A 16193-nucleotide genomic window follows, 5' to 3' on the forward strand; every position below is an offset into this window, starting at 1 on the left:
ATACAAATGAACATCAGGTTGTTGCAAGACCGAAAAAAAGAAACTCTAGGCCAGAAATTATTAGAAAGAATATCGGAAAAAGTATCATACTGCAGCTAAATAAATTTATTGTGCAGACATATTTAAAGTATTGTTTGCAGTTCTGCTTACACAGTCATACTTATTAAGTTATCTGATCGTAAAATTTCATATCCTTTAAAAGCAAGTTAAACAGCTTATACAATTGTAAAGCAAAACCAGACAAAAGCAGCTCTGTATAGATTAAACAAAACAGAAGAGGTGGGTCCCACAAAGATTCCTCAACTGCCAAAGGCCAAGGTAAAGACACATGACCCCAGCATACAATGGAAGCTGTATAATGAAACTGCTGGCACACGTCTGTGGCGAAAGGAGTTCCACAATTTAGGAGTTACCACAAAGAAAGCCTTCTCCTGCATTGCCATTCACCACACTTCAGAGGGTGGTGGAACCTATCAAGAGAGCTTCTTTCCTGTTTTTAACACCTGATGGGGTCTGTTGGAATAGATGGCGCATTTCAGACATTTGAGGCCTAAGTTGTTTATAGCTTTAAACATCAATATGAACATCTTGAATTAGGCCTGGAAACAAACTGGCAACCAGAGCAGCTGTTTTAAAACCCAATTATATGTGCTCCAAACAGTCTACCTGATCAGTGACACAGTCACTGCATTTTGGGCCAGATTTCCCAATCATCAAGGGCAGCCACACATAGAGTGCCTTGCAGCAGTCCAGCCTGGAAGTATGGATCTAAAATTCCAAAGAGACTGGAGTAAATTTATTGACTATATAAATAATAACTGTAGAAGTTTGAAGACACTAGCAGGATTAAAATAAATCCTACGATGTAGACTTTATAATATAAGACTAAACTGTGAGATATAGATTTGAAAAGGGAAAGCTTGTTGGTGGGATGGAGGGAAGTGATAAACTTGGCAGAGCAGTAGGGAATGAGATTGGTAGCGCATATTGGAAATTATTGTTTATTGTTTAAAGTGAAAGTTCAATAAAAATTATATTTTAAAAAAAGAGAGCATGGAGTATTGTAGCCAAGTAATCTCTGCCCAGCACTGCCTGTAGCTCACAAACCAGCACCAATGCCAGAAAGAGACACTGGAATATAGCTGAAAATTGGTACCAAATGGACAATTTAAATGGTCAAGGGTTTGGAGAAACTTTCTCATAAGAAAAAGAGTGACTAACGGGGCTATGTTAGATAGATCCATAAAGAATGTGGAAAGAATAAAAACAGTCCAAATTTTAGTACACTAAGGCTACAACTTAAGTGGGGGTTATGCTCCAGGGATACCACCTAAAGCCAAAATTGCGTATAGCCAAAACACATTGGGTTTAATGACAGATGGGATTACCAAAGTAATTTTTCCTGGAACCCTGTCCCATTTCCATACCCTTGTTATTTTTATTTTTTTCAAATATTTGCCACACGTGTAAAGCTAAATACATACAAATTACCATAAATGCACATAAGTCAAGGTTTTGCTGTATATGAGAATTTGTTAACACAAATTAAATAAGGAGAGCCCTCCTGGCAGATCAGAAACCTGCTTAATCCAGCATGTTGTTTCCAACCATGGCCCCTATGAGAAGCCCAAAATCAGGATATTAATGCAATAGCAACTGGTATACAGCAACATGCTGCCTCTGCAGACAGTTGCATAGCCATTATGACTGACAGCCTTATGCTGGGCATGTCCAAAGTCCATTTTGGGGGGCCTAATCCGGCCCGCCAGTCGATTTAATCCAGGCCCCATGGCAGTATATGTCCTGAGGTAAAATCCTTAAAAAAGCTCAGCAACTTCGGTCGACCCCCACGCATGTTCACTTCAACAAATCGGACCCTCTCTGAGAAAAGTTTGGGCACCCCTGCCTTATGCTTTATGAATTTGGTTAATCCTGTTTTAAAACCATCTAAACTGGTGACCATTGAAAGTAGCTTCAGAACATATAAAGTTGACATATGACTTGTCAATAAGTATGCAAAATTTACTAGTCTGTGGAAAAAAATTACTAGGCTGATTGCTTATATATCTAATAATAATTTGTGGCTCCAAATTAGGCAGATTTAATTTTTGTAAGCTGGATTTAGAAGAGGCAGAGGAACCAGAGACCAAATTGCAAACATGCGCTGGATTATGGAGAAAGCTAGAGAGTTCCAGAAAGACATCTACTTCTGCTTCATTGACTATGCAAAAGCCTTTGACTGTGTCGACCACAGCAAACTATGGCAAGTTCTTAAAGAAATGGGAGTGCCTGATCACTGAAGCCTTAGGTCACAAGGGATTCATTTTGCCCGCTTACCCCCAGGACCGAGGAGAGAACAAACGCACCAGGGAAGTTCCTCTTCAGAGAAAAAAAGTTTTATTGAGATCTGCGCACAGAGGTAGCCAGTGGAATCCTTTCCAAAGACTGGCCCACAGATACAAATAAGCAAGCATCTTTATACCTGAGAGCCTGCCCATCTCTTCCCACCTCTCCAAATTCCCCAATCAGCTGGCAAGATGGTGCTTATTACCTAATATGGCATATGGCTATATGGCTAGCTAAGCCCCCCCCCCCCATGTTTGTGTGTTATTCAACTTTTGCGTTACTCAAGCAGAAAGCATAAAAACAGGAAACATGTCTGGCCTCTGATGGTAACAACAGTTGCGGATTTAGTCAACTGTCTCCTTTGCAGAGCGAAAACAACTGCGCCCGACTGCAGTTTCTGTCAACTGCCTCCCTCGCACCACCCAAAATAAGTTTAGGCACAGATAATATTGAGTTTAACCCTGCCTTCTCCCTTCATTTCCCTCCTCTTCTTTTGGACAACCTATCTCCTAGGTTCGTCCTGGTCTCTCGGGTTTATAATCTTCCTGAAGGAGAGCAGTAAGGGCCATGACACGGGGCCCCATCATACGGGACATAAATTTTTGCATCACACCTTGCAAGCATTGAACGAAGCAGGGTATACAGAGGCAAAGAAGCAAAAGGATTAATAGCGGCCCTGCTAATAATACCACAATATGCCTGAGCTAACTGCCATGAGGCAGCCAGGAATATAACCAACCCCATGGATCACCTCCTGTAGTTTTCAGCGGGTTCCTGGCTATCATTGTTTCCATGTGATCAATGGTGGCTGAGATGCTCACATTGTTATCTGGGACATATTTGTTTTATTACTGAAGGGCCCACTGATATTCGTATTCTACCAGCTGCCTTGCTTCTTGGGAGGTTGTGTCCCACCTCTCTGAGGAGGAGCCTATTACCTTAACCAATTTTCCCACCTGTCCTTGTGGGTGCTTAATACTCTCGTGATTTCTTCCCAACACACTGTATCCGAAAGGGGCTTCTCCCTCTACATATATTAACATACACCCACAAGAATATATATCCACCCTTGCAGAGGCCTGACACACGGAGTGACTATATCAAAGAGTTCTGGCCCCAATATCAAAAGTCCTGGCGGTGCCTCGGAATTTGCTGGGGAAAAAAGTCTCTACGTTGGGGACGCTGCACGCGTCCCTCCCATCCACTTGTCCAGCTGTGCGTAGAGGTATCAGCGTCCAGAGTGATACCAGCAGGGGCAACCAAAGGGAGTCCTCCGGATCTGGTGTTACTGTCCAATCTAAAATAGCCTTCTTCACTTGAGTGTGGTGGACCCGAGGGGTGATGTCATCAACTTTTACAGCAGTGGGTGTCGAGAGCAATACAGTGTATGGTCCCTTCCAGCACGGTTGCAGCGGCGTCCGTGCCCAATTTGTCACCCATCACCTGGCTCGAACTGATGGAACAGTTCAGTCAACACACAAAGGGGTGCGAGCCTGGGTCTACCTCGGACGCCCTCTCAGTTCTGGTAGGCCAGGCTTCAACCCATCCTGTATACATGCAGATTGCCACAAGTAGGTAGCGGTATAATCCACAGCGGGGCAATTCAGTGAAATCCACAACAAGGTCTTCCATGGGTGCAGTTCCAATATGCTGGATCCCCGGGGGAGCCAAGGGTCCGGTTCTGGGGTTATTCTTTTGACATAGCAGGCACTTCCTGGAAATCTGGGCTGCCAGTTGATAAAGGTGGGCTATATAGAAGCACTTCTTCAGCTGCCTGGTTGCAGCGTCCGGTCCCATGTGGGTGGACTCATGGTATCTCTGAGTTATCTGCCGGGACAGGGACTCTGGGATCCATATTCTGTCATCATGAGTAAGGTACCATCCTTCTTCGGACAATGTCAGCCCCTGGGCATCTGCAGTGTCCCTTTCCTGCTTGGTGTATATTGGCTTATCAGTGGTGCTTAAAATCCTTCCAGGGACCAGTGCTCCAATAACCAACGCTGGGGCTGGTTCCCGGGCTGCTTCCTTGGCCACTCTGTCTGCCAGTCGGTTTCCTCTGGCCACTTCTCCTGGTCCAGCCTTGTGTCCATAACAGTGTATCACTGCTACTGCCTCGGGTTCCCACACTGCGTCCAGGAGGCGCAATAATGCTTGCGGGTGCGCCACCTGACTGCTTTTGGAGGTAAGCAAACCTCTCTCTTTCCATAAGGCCCCGTGGGCATGTAAGGTTAGGAATGCATACTTGGAGTCAGTATAAATGTTTATCTTCTGCCCCTTTGCCAAGCACAAGGTCTTCCAAGGCTACCACTGCATAGCCTGCCTTCCGCTGCCCAGCCTCAACAAAGCTGCTTCCATCCACAAACCACGAAGGCCAATGGGGGTCTGCTTCATCTTTGAGGTCAGGCCTGCTAGAATACACTTCGTCCATAACCTCAATGCAATCGTGCGTTGGCTCCTCACCTTCTCCTACCGGCAACAGGGTAGCTGGGTTGAGGGCGGTGGTAACCTGGAACTTCAAACGCGGGTGCAGCAGTAACATTTGACATTTTCTCATTTTATCCTGGGAGAGAAAATAGGTACCCTTCATGTCAAGCAGAGCTGGGACTGCATGCGGGGTCACACAAACGGTGTCTTGGCCAAAGGTGAATTTGTCTGCTTTGTTTAGTAGAGTGGCTACTGCCACAACTGCTCTCATACACGGTGGTAAACCTTGCTCTGTAGGCGTCAGGCGCTCAGATAGGTATGCCACTGGCTGTTGCCAGCTTCCCAACTTTTGGCACAAAACCCCTTTCGCCGTCCCTTGGTCCTCATCCACGAATAGAGTAAAGGGTTTCTCAGGATTTGGGATGCCAAGCGCTGGGGCTTGCTGTAGTGCCTTCAATTCCACGAAGGCTTGCTGTTGTTCTATGCCCCAAACAAAGGGGTCTCTCTCAGTTCCTCTGGTTGACTCATGTAGAGGCTTGGCAATGATGCTGTAATTAGGTATCCATATCCTACAAAATCCTGCAGACCCCAGAAAGCCACGGAGTTCTCTGCGGTTCTTTGGCTCTGGTATCAGGATAATGGCTTGCTTCCTTTCTTCCCTCAGGGTTCGCCGCTAGTGGGATATGTCAAATCCAAGGTATTTCATGGTGGGTTGGCATATTTGGGCCTTTTTTCTTGGATAGTCGGTATCCAGTCTCAGCCAGATGATTTCGGGGGCTGCCTGGGCTACAAAGGCAGCCTTTATAATGGGGGCATTGGCATTTTAATCTGGGTCCAAGGGGGTGTATACTGCCCATATGCTTCCTTTAATCTTTCTAAAAACGCCCCAGGTGGCTCTTTGGACCCTTGGACCACCTCTCTCACCTTCATTAAATTTGTAAGTTTTCTGGCGGCTCTCCTCATGCCAATCAAAAAGTTCTGCCTATATGTATTAAGCAAATTCTGGCCTCCAACATCTTGATAATCCCAGTTGGGGGTAATCCTGGGATAGTTAGTCTCGATTTGTAAATCAGTCAAATCTTGCTGTCTCAAATGGTTCCTGGCTTTGCTATGGATCTTCCTGACTTCTTCTGTGGTTAACAGGGAGTCCAGGAGGTATTGCACATCATCATAGGTGGGATTGTAAGTTTTGAAAATCCCTTCAAACAATTTTATAATTCTTGCTGGGTTCTCCTCAAAGGAAGGGTTTTGATTTTTCCAATTGCACACATCTGCACTAGAAAACGGGACGTGCTGGACCGTGTAAGTGCATGGTGGTACTTCCCCACCCTGTCCTGGGGGGCCTGGTGGGTCATACACTCTGCGTAGAGGCATCATTGCAGTCCCACCCTTTTTCTGTGCCTTATGGGACTTATGGAAGGACGCCCTGGTTGCTGCTTCTATCCATTCCTTCTGCCATTATACAAAAACAGTTATGTCATTCAAGCAACGAAGGTTAAGCATCGCCTAACAGGGTTCTATGTTTTCCAAGCTTGAAATGTAGTTGTGTTAACCTCACAGACTAATCCTGAGAACTCATTTGGTTATTGTGGTCTCAGTGGGATCTACTGTTTGTTGTTGTTTCAATCATGTGTTGTAAATTCTAGAAGCTCTTTTCGCTACAGTTTGAGCATCTGGTAAATTCTCTTCCTGTTCTTCGGTCTGCTTCAGCTTAAGAAACACTTCTGATTTCAAGAAGCGGCTGTAGCTGTCATACTTCATGAGGCTGAAAATCTGGTCTTGAAGCCTCTCCCTCTTCAACTTGAATCCCCAATCATCCTTCTTTGTTGCCACTTTCCAGTTATTTAAGAAGCACTCCAAGGGAGTACATTTACTGCTTCCAGACCCCATGTGTGCCAGGATACTCCGCTCCTAACCGGGCTTAAAATCCTCTCACACTCCACACGCTACAGACTGTGACTTGGACGAGCTCGCGCTGCCAAGAAATGCACAGCCCTGCAATCGCCTGGCCAAGGGGACACTAAAGCCCCGACCTCTCATTCACTCATCCTTCCACTGGAGTATCCCCACACCACATACAACACACAACACACAGACCCCCCCTTTTCCTTTTTCCCCTTATACCGTCCTACCCTTGTCTGGCGGCGGCACCTTATTGCCACAGCCAGTTCCTTTCCTGGCGGCACTTTACTACCACGGCCAGTTCCTTTCCTGGCGGCACTTTACTGCTCACGGCCAGGTGAGGTTGATCAAGCCTCGCACCCTTTCCCTTGGGCTTACCTTTTTCCGCTGCGGATTCCCTTCCTCGGTGCCGTCCTTTTTTTCTCTCTCGACCAGGTGTCTCCACTCCGGAGCGGTGTGGCCGGCCCCCCCCCAAGAACAGGCAGGGGTGCGCACTTGGAGCCGCAAACGCCGGCCCGGGCTGTTCACCGAGGTCGAGCCTGGCTCTCCGGTCCCCTGGGGTGGGGCAAGCTTCCCGGCCAACGCACCAAAAATGAAGCCTTAGGTCACAAGGGACCGAGGAGAGGGCGTCCGAGGTAGACCCAGGACCGAGGAGAGAACAAACGCACCAGGGAAGTTCCTCTTCAGAGAAAAAAAGTTTTATTGAGATCTGCGCACAGAGGTAGCCAGTGGAATCCTTTCCAAAGACTGGCCCACAGATACAAATAAGCAAGCATCTTTATACCTGAGAGCCTGCCCATCTCTTCCCACCTCTCCAAATTCCCCAATCAGCTGGCAAGATTGTGCTTATTACCTATTATGGCATATGGCTATATGGCTAGCTAAGCCCCCCCTCCCATGTTTGTGTGTTATTCAACTTTTGCGTTACTCAAGCAGAAAGCATAAAAACAGGAAACATGTCTGGCCTCTGATGGTAACAACAGTTGCGGTTTTAGTCAACTGTCTCCTTTGCAGAGCGAAAACAACTGCGCCCGACTGCGGTTTCTGTCAACTGCCTCCCTCGCACCACCCAAAATAAGTTTAGGCACAGATAATATTGAGTTTAACCCTGCCTTCTCCCTTCAATCACCTCATCTGTCTCCTGAGAAATCTCTATGTGGGACAAGAAGCTACAGTTAGAACTGGATATGGAACAACTGATTGGTTCAAAATTGGGAAAGGAGTACCACAAGGCTGTATTTTGTCTCCCTGCTTATTTAATTTATATGCAGAATACATCATGCGAAAGGCTGGGCTGGATGAATCCGAAGCCGGAATTAAGATTGCCGGAAGAAATATCAACAACCTCAGATATGCAGATGACACAACCTTGATGGCAGAACGTGAGGAGGAATTAAAGAACCTTTTAATGAGGGTGAAAGAGGAGAGCGCAAAATATGGTCTGAAGCTCAACATCAAAAAAACGAAGATCGTGGCCACTGGTCCCATCACCTCCTGGCAAATAGAAGGGGAAGAAATGGAGGTAGTGAGAGATTTTACTTTCTTGGGCTCCATGATCACTGCAGATGGTGACAGCAGCCACGAAATTAAAAGACGCCTGCTTCTTGGGAGAAGGGCAATGACGGGCCTAGACAGCATCTTGAGAAGTAGAGACGTCACCTTGCCAACAAAGGTCCGTATAGTTAAAGCCATGGTTTTCCCAGTAGTGATGTATGGAAGTGAGAGCTGGACCATAAAGAAGGCTGATCGCCGAAGAATTGATGCTTTTGAATTATGGTGCTGGAGAAGACTCATGAGAGTCCCATGGACTGCAAGAAGATCAAACGCATCCATTCTTAAGGAAATCAGCCCTGAGTGCTCACTGGAAGGACAGATCGTGAAGCTGAGGCTCCAGTACTTTGGCCACCTCATGAAAAGAGAAGACTCCCTGGAGAAGACACGGATGCTGGGAAAGATGGAGGGCACAAGGAGAAGGGGGCGACAGAGGACGAGATGGTTGGATAGTGTTTTCGAGGTTACTAGCATGAGTTTGACCAAACTGCGGGAGGTAGTGGAGGACAGAGGTGCCTGTCGTGCTCTGGTCCATGGGGTCACGAAGAGTCGGACACGACTAAACGACTAAACAACAACAATAACAAACTTTTGTAAAGCTTTGTCCTGTCTAGTCTGGCCCAGCCAAAGACATGATGATGTCTGAGGCAAAACAGCAAATGCTGATCCCACCACTCAAGTCAAGGTACATGGTAAGGTAAAGGTCCAGTCGTGGCCGACTCTGGGGTTGCGGCACTCATCTCGCTTTACTGGCCGAGGGAGCCGGCATACAGCTTCCGGGTCATGTGGCCAGCATGACTAAGCTGCTTCTGGCGAAGCAGAGCAGTGCACGGAAACGCTGTTTACCTTCCCGCCGGAGCGGTACCTATTTATCTACTTGCACTTTGACGTGCTTTCGAACTGCTAGGTTGGCAGGAGCAGGGACCGAGCAACGGGAGCTCACCCCGTGGTGGGGATTCGAACCGTTGACCTTCTGATCGGCAAGTCCTAGGCTCTGTGGTTTAACCCACAGTGCCACCCGCGTCCAAGGTACATGGTACCCGCCCCCCAAATCCCACAAGTACTTGTCCCAGGTAGTAATATTACAATAATACTAACTTACCTAACAACTTGCTGCATTTCATAACCTCAAAAAATAAGCCACCCCCTCATTTTGTGTTTGGAAATGCTCATTATCACAATTAGATGGGAGGCTGTTTAGAAGTGTACAGGCATTTGTTTACACCACACATATCTGTCTCCTGAGAAATCTCTATGTGGGACAAGAAGCTACAGTCAGAACTGGATATGGAACAACTGATTGGTTCAAAATTGGGAAAGGAGTACCACAAGGCTGTATTTTGTCTCCCTGCTTATTTAATTTATATGCAGAATACATCATGCGAAAGGCTGGGCTGGATGAATCCGAAGCTGGAATTAAGATTGCCGGAAGAAATATCAACAACCTCAGATATGCAGATGACACAACCTTGATGGCAGAAAGTGAGGAGGAATTAAAGAACCTTTTAATGAGGGTGAAAGAGGAGAACGCAAAATATGGTCTGAGGCTCAACATCAAAAAAACGAAGATCATGGCCACTGGTCCCATCACCTCCTGGCAAATAGAAGGGGAAGAAATGGAGGCAGTGAGAGATTTTACTTTCTTGGGCTCCATGATCACTGCAGATGGTGACAGCAGCCACGAAATTAAAAGACGTCTGCTTCTTGGGAGAAGGGCAATGACAGGCCTAGTCAGCATCTTGAGAAGTAGAGACGTCACCTTGCCAACAAAGGTCCGTATAGTTAAAGTCATGGTTTTCCCAGTAGTGATGTATGGAAGTGAGAGCTGGACCATAAAGAAGGCTGATCGCCGAAGAATTGATGCTTTTGAATTATGGTGCTGGAGAAGACTCTTGAGAGTCCCATGGACTGCAAGAAGATCAAACGCATCCATTCTTAAGGAAATCAGCCCTGAGGGCTCACTGGAAGGACAGATCGTGAAGCTGAGGCTCCAGTACTTTGGCCACCTCATGAGAAGAGAAGACTCCCTGGAGAAGACACTGATGCTGGGAAAGATGGAGGGCACAAGGAGAAGGGGGCGACAGAGGACAAGATGGTTGGATAGTGTTTTCGAGGTTACCAGCATGAGTTTGACCAAACTGCGGGAGGTAGTGAAGGACAGAGGTGCCTGGCGTGCTCTGGTCCATGGGGTCACGAAGAGTCGGACACGACTAAACGACTAAACACCAACAACAAAAAATTATTGTCTCTTTCCAAATCCCCTGGCTTCTTCCCACTTCCATTTTGCATGAAGATGATGGGCACTCCTCAAGAAGCCTGATAAATATGTAATCCTATTTCTACACCTTTCTTTCCATGCCTCTTTCCCAATTTTTATTATATAACTCAGCCCCATCATTTTTCCTCACTTCAGGCACCTACCCAATCACTGTTTCTCACTTTATCAGCAGTGACATTTCACATTTTAGAGTTGGGGATATCATCAGTGAGTATGAAGGATTGTGTGCAAGAATAAAGAAATTGCTTCACCTCTTCAGATTTCAATACAGTGGTACCTTGGGATGCGAACGGGATCCGTTCCGGAGCCCCGTTTGCATCCCAAATGGAACGCAAGACGTGACGATGCGTCTGCTGCGTTTCACCACTTCCGCGCACACGCGTGACATGATTTTGAGCATCTGCGCGAGCAGCGAAACCTGGAAGTAACGCGCAACTCGAACACACTCAACCCGAAGCACATTCAACTCGAGGTATGACTGTAAATTGTGGCTAGAACATTTGTTGTGACTAGTATAGCTGGTTTTTTAAAAAAATCTTGTTACAACTATTGAACCTTCATGACTTCTGACCTACTTACACAGACCCATTTAAAATGTATATATAGCTGAAACTCTGAGCTCCTGAGGAGCAGTCACATGTGAGCTAGAAGGCAAAAGGTAGGACCAATAACCTTTTCCTTTTATGGCACCCCAGTATTTCCAACAGCATGGCCTCCTCCCCTTCACTCCCCCCCCCCCATTCTCACTTAGCCCAAACCTCATTCGCCTCCCCAAACATCATTCACCCTCAGCATTTCTTCCATTTTAACCAAGCCCCATTACTAAACACCGCTCCTTGACTTCCACCAGACTTGTCCCGAAACAAATTCTCCCAATTCAATGTCACCTTATTTTGCTAATTTATGCCAACGTCCTTTGTCAAGCCGTGCTATGGCTTACTCCTATTTCTCTGGATTGCATAGCTTGAGTAAAACATTAACCTTCATCAAGGTTTGGAAGAGGGAGCTCCATTAGTGTACAAAAATGCATAACCTCTTCCCAAAGTGCTGGTGTAGAGCAGTGGTGCCTTCAGGGCAGGACTTTGGGCAGAAGTTCCTAGTCCTATCCAGCAAAACGTGCATGCCCTCCCCCATGCAGCATGACTGGTTCACCACATTATCAAGTATAGGAATAAATACACATTATTATCTCAAGCTTAGTTTCATTTTTCCTGGCTGCACCACTAAAACAAGGTAACTGGCAAATCTGTTGCGTTCTGTGCCTATTTATCTGCTCAAACATCAGGATGAGTCAAGAAGAATGTTTACTTTTCCTTGAAGTAATATCTACCTCCCCTTTATATGTGGTTGATCATATATAAAGATATTCTCTACTGTGCCAGCCTGAAACTGGTACAGCAAAATCTCAAGAGAATAGCCTGTCCCACGGTCTACCCTGAACAGCAGAAGCCAGAAGGGATTCAGGTGTGGCAGTGGATCTGCAACTCTCATCATCTCTCAGGGCATGGTTAGCATTGTTCTGTAGGACTGGAGAGATGTAATTTCAGATAGCCACAAATTGACCTTGTGCCAGTCACTATTTCTCAGGCTATGCAACCGCACAGGGTGCTTGTCAAGATAGCATTTGGCAGTATCTTTGGAGGAAAGATAGAGGATACGAATGTGGTACATTAAAAATAAATGATTATGTTATGCCACTATTTCTATTTTGACTAATATAAATTCCAATTTTTTAAACAAATCATAATCCAGGAATGTCTAGCAACCATCACTGGAGGGGGTCTATCAAGAAATCCGCAATCCTTTTTTATTTGTGAGATAGTTTTGGTTGAACTTATTTGCGTACTGTATGGAAGGACAAGTTAGCAGCCAAAATATTTTAATCAGAAAAAAAGATTGCTTAAGCAAATTGAAGAGCTATATGTTCCTACTGTATTTAATTATTTCTTTGGCTATTTACTGTATTCATTTTTATGCCAGTGCCTAAATATATTCAAAGAAAATTGAATACTTCACTTTCAATGTCACAACAAAAATGAATCTGTATCTACCAATATCTACACAAAATTAGTTTTTAAACAGTGATAAAAGTACAAGTAGGCATATTGTATTAAAAGGCATTTTGTCATTTAAATACTTCAGTTTCACAGCTCCTATACAAAAATAATGAACGCTTTGCATGACTGGCAAGGATTGTGGCATTACGGTTCTAAGAAGGACAAAGAATGTGAAGAAACGGTAGCATTGGAACAGATGGAGAGGAGGTGCTTACTGCAGTGGTGCAGCAGAAGCAAATGAGCAAAGTCAAGCTGTACCTGGGATTTTAGTGTTGCCTTTGCAACACACTATTCTTCTTCTTTAGAGTAGACTGTATCTAGATGGTACCTGTCCTGTATTATTATTATTCCACACAGTCTGTTCCTTTTCCAAATACCGTATATAGCTGAGACTCCACTAGCATTTTGTCAAGGACCCATCATCGGTTCCCACATGAAGCATCATCTCTCTCTCTCTACAAGCCAGGTGTGTTCAGCCTAACAATACACATTTGAGTTTGTGCCATTCAGTTTTTTTCAGATACACCTTCCATTCTACCCTTCTTAACCAGATCAGGGGAGCAGTGCAACTCAGCACTAGTTAATTCCCTATATTCCAATGCCCAGGGCTTTTTTCAGCCAGAACTCAGTTCTGGCACCTCTCAGGTGGGAGCCATTACCATTGTAAGACAACAAGGGAGGCATTCATAGTGAGTTCCGGCACTTCTTTTTCTAGAAAAATAGCACTGCCTATGCCCTTTCTGTATGCATATCCCCTCCAATGACAACTGTCTATAATCCCTCCAGAAGACTTTCAACTCCTGCCTGCAATACTGGACCTGCTCCTGGCAAGTTCAAATAAGCCCTCTAGTTCACCCCACCATGCTTCTGAGCTACTGATCTCACTTCCATACAAGCCTGCTTGGCCTGCTGCCCAAGAGAGCCTCCCCACACCCTCTTTCTTTCTTCTTCTACTGGCATTACATATCCCAAACACAACGTATAGAGGCCCTAGAAATAAGCTCTACTTCCAGGTCTAGGAGCTCCACCCCATCTGTTCATGGCAATGGCACTAAGTTTTGTTGTTGCTCCTAGGAGACCAGCCTCTTTCCCTCCCCAAAGATACTCTCCCTTTTCTGAAGCACTTTTTAAAACAAAGCCCCTCATCCCCCCCCCTCCAGCGGGCTGTTGGATGCACAACCAAGGGCATAACCAAAGGGGGCGGGGAGGGCAGCTGCTCCCCCCCCCATTCAAACAAACGAACAAATAAATAATACTTAACTAGCCAACCACATGGCAGATAGCTCAATTCTGCCCCCCCAAAACACATAAAGCCTGCTCTCCTGCAGCCATGTGCACAGCCTGCCTCTACGTACTTCCCTTAATGTACTCTTTCGTCCAAATCCTCACCCGTTCTTTTCTTCCTCCTCCAGAAACTTCCAACTTACTTCCCCAGACACAAAAACCCCTTTTTTTCTGGAAGCAACCCCTTCCCCCTCCCCACCCCCACGACCCCCTACCCTTGATGCCTCCTTCCCACGGGGCCCCGGGCTTAACCCCTCTCGCTGCGCCTCAGGCTCCTCCCTCAGGGAAGGTCGCCAGCCCCCAACGGGGCGTCGGGCACCGTCCCGCCAGCCAAGGGCAGCCGGGAGTTCAGTTGCGTGGGGAAAAGGAGTCTGCGGCTGGGGAAATGAGTTGAAAGTTTCTGCAGGAGGGAGAAAAGAGCGGGCGAGGATTTGGACGAGGCTCCTCTCAGAAGCAGCCCTCTCCTAGTCCTCCTCGGCGCCCTCCGGCCAACTTCCTCGCCCGAGACACGCGCGCGCATATATATATACACATACTGTACATATACTGTATACACAAACTCCCGGAGTGGAAGGAGACAGACGCGCGCGGGGACACATAATAGATACAAACTCTTGCCTGGGCGCGCGCGCGCGCGCGCGCTCACCCCTCTCTACACACACACATAGGGAGAGAGAGCAAAACACACACATACACACACCCCGGACTGGGATACTAAGCTGTGTGTCCACAACTCCCACCCACCCCTTCTCCCTCCACAGCACACACGTGATGCTCTGTCTCCACCTGCGGTTCCTAAGCTACCCACGCCCTTCAGTTTCCCAGCGCCGCGTCGACTCCACCCATCCCCCCGGCTTCCGTCTCCCCTCGGCGACCCTCCCCAGCCCTCGTGGCCAAGTGCGGGCTCGCAGGCAGGCGCGCGCGCGCGCACACACAACCCGCTCACCGGGCGTGCGCCCGCCCCGCCGGCCAACTTTCCCACCTGCACAACCCCTCTTCTCCAGCAGCGACGCCTGTTTCACCTTCAGCATCCCCTTCTAGCAGCCTCCCTTTCTCTTGCCAGCGCCAAGAGGCAGCCGCCGCCGCGGTTTCCTGCAGAGCTCCTCCGCTTCCTTACCTCACTTCAGGACCTGATCCCCTGCCTTTGCCTCGGAAATGGGGGGAGAAGAGGAAGCGTCAGAGAGGGTTGGGGAGCGTCTTGCCCGCGGCGATGTCCCGCCCGTCCCCTTTAAACGCAATGGGCGTTTGCTGCTCTTTTGCAAATCCGCTGCGGAGGCGGCGGCCGGTCCGGGAGAAGCAGCAGATTCCCTTCGCTCCCCTTGGTGTCTCTTCCGCTATCAGCCGCTGTACCTGATGCGGAGCTCGGCAGCTGCCTCCGGGCTGGAGGAGGAAGCAAGCAAGGGGGTGCAACTTCAGGGTTCCCTCAACTTCTCATCACTTGGGCGTCCCCTTGATCTCCCTCCTCCTCCTGCTGCTGCTGATCGCCCCCGGGCTTCAGAGCTGGGCCCTCAGTATCAGCTGCGCACATGGACCGCTCGTGACATTGAGAGCGCACCTCCCAAGCACAGCCGCGCGCTGCACCAGCGAAAGGTCCCTGGAGAGAGACGGGAAGGTCAGGCAGCTACTGCTACTGCCGCCGCCACCGGGTCCAGGTCTCTCCAGGAAGGAGGAGATCCGTTTCCCCTCCCCCTCCTCCCACGCCGACAGCCGCTCTCAGTGGCCCCCCGGGCACCTTCCGATGGCATGCACTGACCCCGGCTCCCAGTGCAGCAGCAGCAGCAGGGACCGCTCCATGGGGCAGCCCCTATTCCCACCTCCCAGCGGGCGGGACCGAGCCTCCCTCCCTCTCCAAGGCGCCTGGCCACTTACAGAGGGGCGCTCTCGGGCAGGAGGAGGTGTCAGCGGAGCTAGGGATCGGGACTCGGGCGAAAAAGGACACCACCACGCAGCTGCTTCCAGACGCTGCACGGGGCTGGCGTCTTGGTGGGGTGGGCTGTCCCATCGCTGCAGCACCGAAAAGGTGATCCATCAAAGCGGGGTGCAAATAAATGGGAGGGGCGGGTTCGCCTGATTCATTGGTCCCAAAGTATTAGCGAAAGTATCGATTGCATCTCGCCAAGCAGCCCAGCATCTTGGTGCAGCAGCAGCAGCACCACAAGCAAAAGGATGCAGCGTTGTCCTGCATCCTTCTGGCTCCAGCGAGGCTCAAAGTGAGAGGAGACAGCGCTAGGTCCGCTTCCGAGTAAACGCAGAGTGTTCGGTCTACAACACCCCAATGCTGCTCGCGTTTGATCCCTTTGCAGCGTGAAATTGAAGTTGGCTGGAGTGCAAGTTTGAATTTTAAAATGGTT

The 16193-nt window shown here is 48.1% G+C and overlaps 1 protein-coding gene across 1 annotated transcript in view; it reads right to left on the reverse strand.

The window, feature by feature from the left end:
* The window catches only part of UGT8 (UDP glycosyltransferase 8), a 46092-nt gene extending 31025 nt beyond the window's left edge, over positions 1 to 15067 (reverse strand). The window contains exon 1 of the mRNA XM_053403627.1: positions 14960 to 15067. The gene's annotated coding sequence lies outside the window, so the exon portion shown is untranslated. The remainder of the gene's footprint in view (positions 1 to 14959) is intronic.
* Positions 15068 to 16193: the final 1126 nt, after the last annotated feature.

The sequence above is a fragment of the Podarcis raffonei genome, chromosome 9 (assembly GCF_027172205.1).
Source record: "Podarcis raffonei isolate rPodRaf1 chromosome 9, rPodRaf1.pri, whole genome shotgun sequence".
Classification (NCBI taxonomy): Eukaryota; Metazoa; Chordata; class Lepidosauria; order Squamata; family Lacertidae; genus Podarcis; species Podarcis raffonei.